Source organism: Helianthus annuus, chromosome 3 (assembly GCF_002127325.2).
Source record: "Helianthus annuus cultivar XRQ/B chromosome 3, HanXRQr2.0-SUNRISE, whole genome shotgun sequence".
Lineage (NCBI taxonomy): Eukaryota > Viridiplantae > Streptophyta > Magnoliopsida > Asterales > Asteraceae > Helianthus > Helianthus annuus.
In genome coordinates, this window is record NC_035435.2 from 91,719,443 (window position 1) to 91,733,186 (window position 13,744).

The following is a 13,744-nucleotide window of genomic DNA, read 5'->3' on the forward strand; positions in this document are numbered from 1 at the left end:
AGTTCGTTGGAACTCCCGACGTGGCCCAGAGTACACCTGGGAACGCGAAGACCAAATGAAAGAAAAGTACCCCCAGTTATTCGAGAACCGTGCAACCACTACTGAGGTTGAAGCTACTACTGCGGAATTTCGGGACGAAATTCCAAATCAACGGGGGGATGATGTGACACCCCAGGAAAACCAGTGAACAATACAGCTTACCTACCTAGCTTCCTCAGTGAGTGCGTACCAAATTTCGGGACGAAATTTCTTTCAAGTTGGGGATAATGTGACAACTCGAATTTCCAAGATTTCTTTTCCGCATTTATTGCATGTTCATGTATTGATTAGTTGTTTATTTGCACAATTGATTGCTATGGAATTGTATGCGTTTTAAATACAATGAAGTGTATTGTGTGATTATGCATGGTTATGTGTTAATTGAGTTAGACTTGTCAAATGCATAAACTTAGTGGTGGAAAATTGTTTGAGATAGTGCACAATTGTAAAATATAATAATAAAGGGTGTAAGGAGTTATTAGTAAAATCTAAATCATACTTAACCCTAATCTCCTACCCTAATCATTCACTAATCATTCACAAAGAATCAAAGCACGTATTTCCACCTCCTCTAATCCTCTCTACAACCATATTCTCATCATTCTTGGATTCACAAGTCTCTTGCAACAAGTTTAATCTTCCAATCCATTTAGAATCAATCAAGGTAATTGTTTAATCATGGTTTGATGTTAATTGTTGATTAATTGATTGATGTTAAAACCCTAGTGTTCATATGATAATTCTGTGGTTATTGATTGAGTTCTATGATTGAAAAATGATTTATGATCGATTGTGTATCCGTTGTGAAACTACCTGATGAATGTAAGTGGACTGAAATGATAGAATGGTTGATGATTGTTTCGATGTCTGCATTACAGAGAAATTAGGGTTTCTTGATTATGTAAAGACGTAACTGTTTATTAGATGTTATCGTAGTTGTTCAATCGATTCTGAGTTTTATATGGCATGAGGTCCGAGTTTTAACTTAATATGTCTGTCTGAACTTTTGAACAATCATGAGGTCCGAGTTTCTATGTAAATTACTTGGCCCTACTTTTATTGGAATGAGTATGGTCCGACTTTTAAAAATTAAGAGAAGGTCCGACTTTTTGTTGTTAATCACCTGTCCGACTTTTAAAACATAACATGGTCCGAGTTCCATAATGCCTACCTTGTCCGATCTTTAAAAGAGTAGTAGTCCGAAGTTTATAAGTTTAGAAGGTTTCCGAACTTCTGAATGAGCATTAACTGTCCGAAGTTTATAAGTTTGAAGGTGTCCGAGCTTCTGAATAAGCATAAGTGTCCGAGTTTGTGGGGTATAGTTCTGTCCGAGTTTATATAAAAACATCAAAGGTCCGACTTTTTACGAAGCAAGGTCTGAGTTTTAATTGTTTCATTGGTCCGACTTTCATGAGGGGTTCAAGGGTCCGACTTTTACAACCCTTATGGTCCGAATTTCATATACATAACATGGATGTCTGAGTTTTATAAGACACATTGGTCCGAGTTTCATAAGGGGTGGGATAATGTCCGACTTTTAACCCTTGCCACTTGATCCGACCTTTAAACAGGGGAAGCCCCCCCCCCCACACTTGTATGTCCGAGCTTTGAATAGGGCAAGACCCTGTCTGACTTTGTGTGATGTTAAAGTGAAGCTGAAAGTATGTTATTGCATGGTTGAATCTGTTAAGCGTTAACTGTGTCATAATCGTCAGATTTGTAAAGCATGCAACTGTTGTTTAGCCTGATGATCCATAAAGTGTGTTATTAATAAACTACGTTAGATTTAACCAAGGACTCTACCATATGATGCATAATTGGATGAACGTGAATTATAACTGTTACGTGTTGCATGATGATGACTGCTTAAAGACACTTCGTGACATATGTTGCATGCGAAATCCTTGAAAACTTAACTGATTGTGTATACATGCATACTATAGGACGTGATTGAGTATTCGTGAGCACATAGTTTAACATACCGAGCAAACCAAGGTGAGTTCACACTCTTACTAAGGCATGGGATTCCCAGGGTTTGGGAATGGGATTGAAGGAATAAGGTTGAATAGATTCGTACTGACACTAATACTAGACTACCATACCATTGTCCTCGGTTGTGCAGGACACATACTTATGCCACTCACTGTCCTCGGTTGTGCAGGACACATACTTATGCTATTCACTGTCCTCGGTTGTGCAGGACACATACATACAATCTATGTAGACTTATACTTACTACTATCCTCGGTTGTGAAGGATACTCACGTAAAACCTACGTGTACTTATACTTACTACTATCCTCGGTTGTGAAGGATACTCACGTAAAACCTACGTGTACTTATACTTACTACTATCCTCGGTTGTGAAGGATACTCACGTAAAACCTACGTGTACTTATACTTACTACTATCCTCGGTTGTGAAGGATACTCACGTAAAACCTACGTGTACTTATACTTACTACTATCCTCGGTTGTGAAGGATACTTATGGTTACGAGTAGTCTAGTGGATATATAACATGGGAAGCCCCCACCAATAGAACGTACTATCGGCCCAGTAGAGCCACATGTTACATACGAACTTACCATTACGCATTTACTTTCTGTGAACTCGCTCAACTAGTTGTTGATCCTCTGTTACATGCCTTGCAGGTCGTTAGGTATATGGAGCTTGCACATGGAGGAGCTGGTCGTTGTGGGCTTGGATCGTGATTATCTTATTAAACACTTATGACATTTCGTACTTAATTATGTTGGGTTTTGATTATACGCTTCCGCTAAACAATGATAACTTACTTATGATTTTGGATCACCTTTTATATGGATTTGGTTTGGTTTAATGGCAATTACTTTTACTATATATACTGTTCTATATGATTGGTGGCTTGATCCTGGTCAGTCACGCTCCCAAGCGGTGATACTCCGCACGTGGATTTTGGGGGTGTGACACCATGTGTTCCCGGATATATGTGATATCGTTTTCGATGCTAATGATGTTGCGTTCCATGCTTCCAATCCGGCTGCTTGAGCTTTGTCCCAAGCTATAGGCATTCTTCGACACTTGGAGTGTTTCCTGCATAATATTATATAAATTGTGGAGGTTAGGAAAATCTCCTCCTCCTTAAGAGGAGGAGCCCGAGATCCGGAGTGTCGAGGACGGTCAGGGTTATCTATCCTCGACTGCAAAGACCTCATCCGGGTCGTTTGGGTTCCAGACAACTTTCGAGAAGTTTGGCTCGTCTGTGTCTTCCTCAGTGTATAGCCCAATATTCATACCGATCTGGGCCACATAACTGTTATACCATTCTCCCCCACACATAAACTGAAATACATCAGAGTCAAACAGATCCTACTCATTCTTGTTGAAAGTAAGCATGCTTAAGAACTCCATGTTGTATTCATGGATTGTTTTGAGTTGGGTCTCTAAAAAGATGCGGAGTGGACCAGTAATCAGAGCATCGTATTTCTCCCTTTGTCCAACAGTTTCAAGCGTATCAAAACACACTTGTCTTGGGGGTTCCTCGTGCCTTGCTTGCAATACTTCAAACCGATTCTGATAATCAAGTTCAGAAGTTTTGAATCTCAGGAACTTATGTGGTGCCATTCCTGCGAGAAAGAACCAGTAAGACAATTGGGGTGTCAAAAAATATGCGAAAATTGAAATCAGGAGGTCTAGACACGACCCCGTGTCTAGAGTCTGGGATGCCCACGGTCTCGTGGTCAGTGGGTACGGCCTCGTGTTAAGCCTTCTGTTAACCCAAAAATTAGGGAAATTGGCCTGTAATAATCACACCTTAGAATATTCCCCCCACCAGTCCCACCTTTCACCTATTTTTCCTACAATGGTCCCCCGTTAAAAAAACTTAACGGAGTTAAGCTTTTTTCCAAATTACAAACAGATTTTTAGGGCTTTTGATTAGAACGGCGATACGAGTCCATTGATGTAAAACTTGCCTCGAAACGGTGCTCCAAATGATGAAAACGGCGCTTAAATTCGGGTGTTTAAATTTCCAATTAACCAAAATCAAGTCACTTGGAGCACCATTTCGAAGTAAGTTTTACATCAATGGTCTTGTATCATCGTTCTGATCAAAAGCCCTAAAAAATATGTTTGTAATTTGGAAAAAAAAACTTAACACCGTTAAGTTTTTTTAATGGGGGACCATTGTAGGAAAAATATTTGAAAGGTGGGACTGGTGGGGGGGAATATTCTGAGGTGGGATGATTAATGGCCAATAAGGTCTATGTGAGATTATTACATACCAATTCCCCGAAAAATAAAGGTTTTCGATTCAGCTTCGAAAAATTCAAAATTTTTGGTTCATCATGTGCGGTTTACCCCGAAAATCAAACCGTAAGTGTCAATTTTGCATAAAATACTTGTTTACCCCCAAGATTTTAACTTTTTTCGATTATAAACAAGGGTTTATGAAGAACTGCTTGAACAATCTAATGTTTCTAACAATGTTCGGTTATTTACTTCTCAAAACACTTGTACTAACTACTAGAAAGAAGATCTAAGCAAAAATTTGGGATTGGCACGGGTCTAGTTCTAGAACACTAGATTTTTCCCAAAATTTTGATGTTATACTACACGCAAAGTGCTAATCTAACTAAATATGATGTTAGAATCATACCTCGTTGGCGGATTTGGATAGAAGATCGTCAAAAAATGGCGGAGAAAAGGCAGGAACCGGCTGCTCCAGAGAAACGGGTCGTGGTTTGTGTTGAAAAAAGTGAAGAACATGGGTTATATACCCTGTCTGCAGATGTGCCACAGCCCCGTGGTCGCCTTATTTATTTTTTTGGTTACTAAGCAGTTGGGCATGGGGGCGTGCCAGGTGGGCACGGCCCCGTGGTCAGAGTGTCAGTAACAAGTTTTTTTTATTGTGCATGTGTGCGTGACCATTTCTTCGAGGGTTCCCTTTTTGGTACTTACCTGTTTCATGTCCAATCTCAAGGATGACGCTCTCCAAATGTACCTACAAGATAATTAAAAAGAAAAACATGCCTATTTACAATTAATGTTTGATTGTTCCCCGATTACTTATCTACCTCTTAGAGTGTTACTTCAACTTTCTCATCCGCAAGAAAGCCTCTGTAAAGCTTAAGCGTTTGTCCATTCACCTTGAAAGGTTCACTGTTCGGAGGCTTAATTTCTACGGCGCCATATGGAAAGACTTGGGTAATGGAAAAAGGTACTGACCACCATGACTTGAGTTTTTCGGGAAATAACCGAAGTCTTGAGTTAAACAAGAGCACTTGATCCCCCTCCTGAAATTCTTTAGGTTTGCTTATTTTGTCGTGTAAGTTTTCATGCGTTCCTTATAAATTTCAGGGTTAGAGTATGCTTGATTTCTCATTTCCTCTAATTCATTTAACTAATAAAATCAATTTTTATCAGAAGTTTCTGGTCTAGGTTTACGTTTTTCAATGACCATTATGCTTTGTGTGCAATTTCTACGGGGAGGTGAAAATTTTTTCCATAGACGAGCTTATATGAGTTAATGCTTATTGGTGTTGTATAGGCTGTTCGGAAGGCCCATAAAGCATCATCTAATTTATCTGCCCAATCTTTTCTATTTTGACCCACGATTTTCTCTAAAATTCTTTTTAACCCTCAATTAGTTACTTCGGCTTGATCGTTAGTTTGAGGATGGTAGGTGGTTGAAAGACGATGATAGACCACGTATTTTGTTAAAATTTTGTTTAATTGATAATTGCAAAAATGGGTACCTGACGTGTGTGCGGAAGGTTATGATTTTTAGATATATTTTAAGCACTTTTTACTCGCGAATCAAGTTTTAAATTTATAAAATAAGATCTAATACTATCACTCTACACACGTTAGGGGAAGTGCACCCATCGCAAACGTAGTTTAATGATGGCAAGATATCTAGGTCGTCCAAGGACACAAGAGCTTTTAGTACCGGCTTATCGTTAACGTCTAATCTAACCAATTTTTGATAAAAAAGTTTTGAAAGTTTTAAAAAGATAAACTAGAAAATAAAAATAAAATATAACGAAAAACAAATAGACAAGAAGGAATCACTTGGTTCCAACTCCACTTTTATGTATCCTTAAATGATTTCCGCACTTTGGGCATTTTAAGATTATCTTTAAGTTATTGTAGTAGGCCCCCTTCCAGGCAGCGTTACCTCAACCTATTGGTTTGAGTCAGCAGAGATACAGTCCGCAAGGTCGGATTATTGAAATATAATTAAGTTATCAATGTAAAAAGTGGTAGGCCCCCTTCCAGGCACCGTTACCCTCAACCTATTGGTCTGAGTCAGCAAGGATAAGGGATTCAAGCAGTTCTTACTTCTCCTGAGGCAGATTGTACCGCCCACTCGTGAAGTCTTACTAAGCTTGAACCAGGTTCTCGCAGGATCTATACACTGAACGAGACAAGAATTTACCCACTTCCAGGTAGTTAATGTGTTTTATATAGACCGTAAAGACACGAATGAGTGAATCAACAAAACATGAAGAATGATTAAGTAAAATTCATCTTCAATATAGAAAACTAGTTATTAAAGTCATTAATACATACCCAAATAAAAAGAGCCAAATGTTGGAAATCAAAAAGTAATACATAAAAGATTTGTCGTGTCAATTGCTGTGTTGGTGTATCTAGTTTGTCTTTTGTTGTTGTCTTTTCTTCTGCATGGAATCTTTATTGGGCACGGCCCTTGCCTGGTGGGCACGACCCAGTGCCAGAGCTTCTTTTCTTGTTATTTTTGTTGTTTGGACGTGGATGGGGTTCGGCGAGTCGTGTCAATCCTCCTTCTTTGTATTTATATTGGTTTCTGCTGTTAATTTGCTTATTTTATGCGTTTAAGCTCTTTTGACCCTGTAAAATAAAAAGGAACAAAGAAACACGCTTTTTCCAACATTAGTACCGAAAAAGGGTTGTTTTACACTGTATTTGATGTAATTTATATGTTGTATTTCATGCACACCTGTACGTCTATCACTGATAAGTGCTTTTGGAGTGCCGAAACGAGAGAATAATTGTTTTAGGAATTTTACCACAACTCTCCCATCGTTAGTTGGAAGAGCTTCGGCTTTGGCCCACTTGGACATGTAATCGACTGCCATAAGAATATATTTGTTCCCTTTTAATGGTGGGAAAGGTCCCATAAAATCCATACCCCAAACATCAAAGATTTCACAAATAAGAATGCCATTTTAAGGTATTTCATTTCCTGATGAGATATTACATGTTCGTTCACATGCGTCACATGTTTTAATTAAATTGTGTGCATCCTTATGGATGGTTGGCCAATAAAATCCTGAATTGAATACCTTACGTGCGGTGCTCGTTGCTCCATGATGTCCTCCATATGATCTTTCGTGACAATGGCGAAGAATCTTTCTTGCTTCTTTACCATGGATGCACCTTCGGATAAGTTGGTCGGCACATATTCTAAAAAGATATGGATCTTCCCAAAAATAGTGTTTTACATCGGCAAATTTTTTTTCTTTGATGATGTGACCAACCTTTGACTAAAATGCCACTAACGAGGTAGTTAGCATAGTCGGTGTACCATGGTTCTTCTTGATATTCGACCATTTCTAAGAATTCGGTGGGAAACTTTTCATTGATGAGCTCTTCCCAAGTTAGCTCCCAAGCGGGATCTTCTATGCGAGATAAGTGATCGGCTATGGTGTTTTCAGCTCCAAGTTTATCTTTTATTTCGATGTCGAATTCTTGGAGGAGAAGAATCCACCGGATCAAACGTGGTTTGGCATCTTGTTTTTTTGAAAAGGTACCGAATGGCGGCATGGTCCGTATAGACTATTGTTTTTGAAAGCACAAGATAGGAATGAAATTTATCAAAAGAAAATATTACGGCTAGTAACTCTTTTTCGGTGGTTGTATAATTTTCTTGGGCATCGTTAAGAGTTTTACTTGCATAGTATATTGGGTGAAAATGTTTTTCTTTTCGTTGTCCTAAGATGGCTTGGTGAGGTTCGAAGTGCACATATTTATTTACAGTGAACTTCGCACTCATGTGGGTTTTAATATTTATAAAAATGGTTTATACCTTAACATTAAAACACACACAAAATGACTAGTGTATCCTGTCATATATGTAGTAAAGTATTGGTAAGAACCAGATATCGATCCATGGAACATGGGCTGAGAAGAGTACTAAATCGTTGTCATTAATTTACCGGATAAAAAGATAAGTGAATGGGCATTTAACTAAAATTATCTAAAACTATATTTATAACGTAATCGACTCCAAATATAAAAAAATATATATTATATTGTTTCACAAACAACCTAAACCTAAACATGTTATCTATCATATATGTCACAAAAGCACTTAATCAATTTTCCAACTTCAAGATAGTTAGTCATCATCTAAGAGTTTTCTAACATGATGATTCTTCGGAAAGTTAACGCGATGGTCACACGTTAACCACCTAAAATCATTCTTTAGTGAGCTATTGATATTCATTCATGTGAACCTTTAAAGATAGATTAGTCATCCGCTAGGAGTTTTCTAACCTCACTTATCAAAGAACGCAAAATACCGATGGTCACAATACAGCCACGAGGAAAGCATTTAAGTAGATTATATAACAAAGTATTTCATCTTACAAGTCTTGATCACAAATCTACCATGTTAGCAATTTCAGACCAAAACTACTAAACCAAGATCATAAACCACGTCAAGAACGTGTAACAACAACATATAATTTGTTAGAACCCTTACGTGCAAGAAAGCATTCTCAATCAAAATCGGATATATCTTAGATAAAACCAATACCCCTCTCGAGTCTCATGGTGTAAACAAGTTTACAAACAAGTGATTAATCAAGAAATAGTTACCATCCCACTAACCACAGATTCATTATCCAAGACAATCAAACATAATCAAGAACTCAACATCAATGAAACATTAATTATATAATAATGGAGATTCAAACATGAAAAAGTACTAAAGATTCATACAAACAGGATTACAACATAAAGATTATTCAAGAAACAAGTTCATTACTACTATTACATAACTAACATCAGCTCAATACTTGAATAATGATTAGAATACATGTATAAGAACAAGGAATCGAACCATAAACAACAAGGAATTGATGGGTTGGATCGGTTATCCTTCGACACGATCTTGAGGCTTCAAATTGGTCTGATCAGGACTGCTTCAGAACCCAGGAATCCCTTAGAAACATCGAGAAAAACCCAACATTTTGATCAGTAGCGAATGCTGCTATTTATAGGCAATTTTCAGTTTGGCACGGCCGTGCACTTGAAAATGCACGGTCGTGAAGATCTAGTTGTCGGGTGACATCAGTTATCCGATTCGGGTCAGACAAGTGGAGTAGTGGACAAGTTGGTCCGGTAATTATATCAGCACGGTCGTGCAGTGCCTGGAATTTCATCAGAATTTGAGGTCCAGGTAGTGCACGGGGGTGCGGTTGGCCCGCACGGGAGTGCAGTTGGCATGCACGGGGGTGCGGTTGACCTGCACGGTCGTGCGTACCGAGTAATCAGTGGCACACGCTCCTGTACTGGCAGTGCTTCCAGGGTCGTGGGTCATGCACGGGGGTGCGGTTGAGACGCACGGCCGTGCAATATCTAGAAGTTCATGTGACACTCTAGGTTTTCCCGAACATCTATCTCGTGTCGACATTGTGTGTACCTAGATTATTAAATGAGAAAAATTCCCGGATAGTCCCTGTGGTTTCGCCTTTTTTCACCTATAGTCCCCAACTTTCTAAAATTACCTGAATAGTCCCTAAGTTTTCAATTTTCGTTCCCGGATAGTCCCTGGCGTGGATGGAGGTTACTTTTCTCAGTTAAGTTGGTGTAAAATGACTATAATGCCCTTACTATTAAAAAACAACAAATAAAACATTAAAAGAAATATTATAAAATACATGTGGGCCAGGGACTATAATATATATGTATGTAAATATATATACACAAATCATCCCTTTTTCTGTCCCTGTTCTCTCTCTGGTACCGCCACCACCATCACCTCTGGTCTTCACCTCCACCGCCATCATCACCACTGACCACCACCATCATCTTCACAACCACCCTTGCCACATCCACCACTTAACACCCTTACTATTATATATGTATGTACACACACGGCAGATTAATACACACTCTTTCTCCCCTCTTTTCTCTCTCTACTCCACCACCAAGCACCACCTCACCACTGCAACTACCGCCACCCATCAACACCCGGCATCATCTCCGCACAACCCTCTTCTAACATCATACCAACGTGCGTAAATGGTGGAGACGAAGGGATTTTCTGCCATGGGTTTTTCCAGTGATTCAATGGGGTTTTCTACCGGTGGAGACGAATGAACTTTCTTCCAGGTACGATTTAGGGCTTCGATTTGGAGGTTCATAGGTGGGTGATGTTGGCGGTTTGGTTCGATTTGCAGGTTTGTAGGTGGGCGATGGTGGCGTTGTTGATGGTGGCTGTGACTTGTGTCGGCTTAGTGGTGTTGGTGATGGTTAGTTTGAATGGGAGAGAGAGACGGTGAAAGAAGGTTTCATTTGGGGCTCTTTTATTTACCAAAACACATTTTTTTTGGATAGGCTCAGATCCCTTGACAAGGAAATAGCTTTAGGGATTTTGTTGATATGTTTAAAGGGAGAAAGAGAGTGGCGGTGGTGGTGGCAAGTGTGGTAGTCCGGTGGTTGGTGATTGCAAGCTAGAGAGATTCTACATGAGAAGGGTAGAAGATGGTGATGACGGGCTAGCGGTGGTCGTCGGATGGTGGGGTGGTGGTGACTGGAGATGGTGGCTGATGGGTAGAGAGAGAAGGGTGGTAGAGAGATATGTGTTTTAATTATGTAAAGAGAGAGAGGTTTTTAATAAAAGATATGGGCCCATCTGAATTTTTTATAATATTTCTTATAATGTTTTATTTGTTGTTTTTTAATAGTAAGGGCATTATAGTCATTTTACACCAACTTAACTGAGAAAAGTAACCTCCATCCACGCCAGGGACTATCCTGGAACGAAAATTGAAAACTTAGGGACTATTCAGGTAATTTTAGAAAGTTGGGGACTATAGGTGAAAAAAAGCGAAACCACAGGGACTATCCGGGCATTTTTCTCTTATTAAATGAAAGTTGTGTTTTATCTTGATGTGCTATATGATTAAGTTATGGTTGTGAAGTATAATTATATATATATATGGGTGTACGTATAAGAGAGCCGAGACCACAACGGACCCGACTCGAGACCGATCTCGAGTGAACAGTTAGGCCGATTAGGCCACACCCCTTCTTTAGTCCACTCGTAAAGCCTTAGGGTGCACTTACTCGGGAGAGTATAAAATCCTTGCATTAGCCGACTTACACCTTTTGAACAACAATCATTCTCCCAAATTCTCAAACATTCTCTCACTCTCACACCCTCTCACTCCTCCTAGCTTTCTCTCTCCAGAAAACCCTAAAACTTCACTAACCAACCCCCTCCATCCTCTCGGATCCAATAAGTGGCAGCTTGGAGCTTGGGATCTAGCTAGTGTTCATCACTCGGGAGCTTTCTCTCAACTGTTTTTCACACACTCTTGTATTCGGACACCATCTGGTTAGTGTCTCCTATCGTTTAAAAGCAACATGTGTTAAGTGGTCTATTTGCAAATAGTTTAGATGATTACAAATGTGCTTCTTGGATAATACGAATATTTGTGTGTTGAATGCAAATCTGTTTTGGTGCTAGTTATGGGTTGATTTCATGATAATGGGTTATGTTTTGGAAATATGGATGTAAATATGACATGATTCTCAATGAAATAACATGAATGATGATGTGGTACTATGAATATAGGCTGAGATTGTTTATATGAATGATGTCAAATGATTTTTAGGACAAAATAATGTTGGTCATGCTCATACTGATTTAGAGGAAGAACACAGTAATACATGTTAGAGTTGTTTTGTTAGGATGATGAAAACCCTGATGAAGAACAATTTGGATATATGATGAACTGTATGAATATGCTTAGAACATTTGAAATTTGATGTTTTGATCCGTTTTGGAGTGTGTGCAGAATAGGGAACATGTTTGTGTGATTTAATTGGATAGTACACAATTACATGAAATTGCAATTCTATTGGATAGTACAAATGTTGCAGATGTTCTAGAATCAGCAGGTAATGCGAGTCGAGACCCCTGGTTTCGACTCGAGACCAACAAGTGACAACTCGAGACAGACTTCAGGGACTCAAGACCGGAAAGGTCTCGACTTGAGACCTCATGATCTCGACTCGAGACTGGACTCGAGACCTCTAAGGTTGCGACCCATGCCTGCACCACTCAAGACCAGACGTTCGTGACTCGAGATCTCCTGGTTGCGACTCGAGACCACATGTTCTCGAGTCGAGACCACCTAGTCTCGACTGGGCTGCTTAACTCCGTTATTGGGCCACAATGCGTGACAACATGTTTTGGGCTGTGCGTGTTTGCCTGCTACTGTTCAACCGAATTATGTGCTGCCATGATGCAACTGTTTAACTGTTAGAACAGGCCCAATAACGTGTAGGGTACTGGTATGATATGTATGCTATGTGTTAGTTATGTGTAGAATCTACGTGACTTAACTGTATCCGAGCTTGACCCAAACTGGTAACCATGTTAGGACGTGGTGACCAGCGTGCTTGACCAAGTAAAACTAATCTGCCGAGCAACCCAAGGTGAGTTCACAACTATTAAAGCATGCGTTCCCGGTGGTTTGGGAAACGGAAACTTAAGCAACGCTATCCCTCTCGTAAGGGATACAAACCTACTTTTCTCCCCTTAAACGGGACTCTTAGTTAATTATTGTTTATACGGAATGCAACGAACAATACTAAACGAAACTCTATCACTCAAGTCCCTACTACATGACACTGATTAGTTGCCGGGGTCTAGCGAACGGGTTATTAGTTGATAGTGCTATTTAGGTCTAACCAGCCTCACATCGACCCTTGTTACTGGGAATGGGAGTGAACTAATGTACTCTGGCAACCGTCAATGATGATAGAACATTGACAAACGGGGCAATGCGGAAACGTGGGGTTAATTAGTATTCGGTATTGGAAAAACAGTTTAGTCGCTTACGTATGGGGTAGCTCCCCATGGCATGTATAAACGGATAAATTAACTGGTGAAACAAGTTTTTGGTAATTAAAAACTGGACAACTCGTGAACTCGCCAACGTTTTTGTTGATACCCTACTGCATGCTTTGCAGGTACCCAGTGACTCAGGAGCTTGCTACTTGGGGATGTGTAGTGGTCGTCTAACCCATGGGTTGGGTTCTAAATAAACTTGAACCATGAACTTTGTTTTAAACTGTTTTGTCTACGCTTCCGCTACTTATGTTACTATTTGAACTTAAAACTTTTGAACTTGATTATGATATTTGCTAACCCTGTGGTTGGTGAATATTACTTCTGCTATTAATTAAATTGCTCAGTATAATTGGTGGCTGGATCCTGGTCAGTCACGCCCCCAAGCGGTGGTACTCCGCAAGTGGATTTTGGGGGTGTGACAGATTGGTATCAGAGCCATGGGTTTTAGTGAACTTGGTTTTAAAAGGGAATCTTTTTGAGAAAAACCAGACTATAACCCGTGACTCGCGACGACACTACACTCCAAGTGCAAGACTCAACGCATTAGACCTCATAGCTCGGACTTGTGTTTACTTGATTGTTTACATTATG